Genomic DNA, 1,610 nt, shown 5'->3' with positions numbered 1-1,610 from the left:
TCAGACTTCTATGTTTGGAACAATAGTGTAAGTTGCGGATCTTTATTTCTGTTCAAATCAAATTACTTGCAACTGTATTCTCACGTGTTTCATATTTTTATGCATTGCATATTCATGAGGTACTACAAAAGTTTTTGTTGTGATGATGCAAATCATGATTTAATAATCTTTTACCCTACACACTTAACATCTGGTTTCATAAACACTCTGCTTTTCTCCAAGTCAGCTACCTGGTCAGGTTAACAGAGTCAGTGGCTGTAAAGGATTTTGGTGATGATTCTGGTGAACGACTAAATGCCCAGTCTATCTCTATCGATTGCAGAATTGGTAAACCTCTCATCTGTGGAGTGATATTGATTTGTCGATAGCTATCAAAAGGTTTGCTTCCCAATCTTAGCCACCTTCACGTATTTTAGATGCAACACTTACAAAAGTGAGATAAACTTTAGATGACATCCGATTTTTTTCTCCTTTGATTTCTTCTTGTCTAGGCCAGGAACCATCTTGCGCTCAACCAGATTCATGTTCTTTGATTCCCTTTTCCATCAAGGTAAACCCTTCGGTTCCGGTCTGTCTTTTTTCAATTGTCGTTCTCAACCAGTTTGTAGTCCATCTGTTCAGATCACGTACTCCCTCCGATCCATATTACTTGTCGCTGAAACGGATGTATCTAGACTTATTTAAGTGTTAGATACATGAGTTTGAGCTACAACTAATTTGGATCGGAGGTAGTACATTTTTTGACATGTAGATCATATACTTTTAGCTGTATAGTTTATAGCTCGAGCATAACGAGCACTCATCTACGGATTTGTTCCTTGATCTGCCTATGTAAAACATTTGTATGCACTTGAATTTTAGTTTGGGATCTAGATAGATTGGCTCATAGATTTATGATGTCATATACTGCCTGCTGAAACATGGAATTGATATTCTACTCCATCCGTCCCACAATATAAGAACGTTTTTCAGGCTATGTTAGCTTGAAAAACGTTCTTATATTATGAGACGGAGGGAGTACGAGTTAGTCAATGCTCTTCATAGTTGCTAAGCAGTGGACGTGGGCATCTTAATTCCTAAACACCCCATTTCCAGTCATTTTTATGACTCTAAAATTAGGTATTGTAAGTACTTTGTATGAGATTTAAAATTTTCAAAAAAGTAGGTCTATTTAATGATAGAACTAAGGGCCGATCGGCCCAAATTTGGGCAGGTCACCGTGCAGCCGCCCGATTTCAGCGATTGCAACCATGGATTTCGCGTCCCTATTTCGCCCGCCTCCCCCGCGCACGGGATTGACTCTGCCCCTGCCTCCATGTTCCGCTTCCCCATGCGTCCCCTGCCTTTGCCTCCGCCTGTGTATACCTCGCCCCTGCCTGCTTGCAGCTCTAGAGGGGAGGTGTGGAGCCAGGGGAGGGGAACGGGTGAACAAGGGAGGATGAGATGGTGAGAGTGAGCAAAACAAGAGGACGAGAGATATGGTGAATCGGGACACGTCGGGAGACACACGATCTCTCACGATCCAACGACCCTGCGCGCGACCGGCTGACTTTGTCGGTCGGCCGGGTAGAATCGTTTGCCTAGAATTAATGTATTGTAGTTGAGACGTG

The 1,610-nt window shown here is 42.6% G+C and overlaps 1 long non-coding RNA gene across 1 annotated transcript; it reads left to right on the top strand.

The window, feature by feature from the left end:
• Positions 1 to 232: 232 nt before the first annotated feature.
• Positions 233 to 1,305, top strand: LOC119288409. The gene is made up of 3 exons (XR_005141175.1): positions 233 to 378; positions 492 to 550; positions 1,214 to 1,305. It is a non-coding gene; the product is annotated as an uncharacterized LOC119288409 (long non-coding RNA).
• The last annotated feature ends 305 nt before the right edge of the window (positions 1,306 to 1,610 follow it).

This window comes from Triticum dicoccoides, chromosome 4A (assembly GCF_002162155.2).
Source record: "Triticum dicoccoides isolate Atlit2015 ecotype Zavitan chromosome 4A, WEW_v2.0, whole genome shotgun sequence".
Taxonomy (NCBI): Eukaryota; Viridiplantae; Streptophyta; class Magnoliopsida; order Poales; family Poaceae; genus Triticum; species Triticum dicoccoides.
This window is presented reverse-complemented; position numbering and strand designations above follow the sequence as displayed.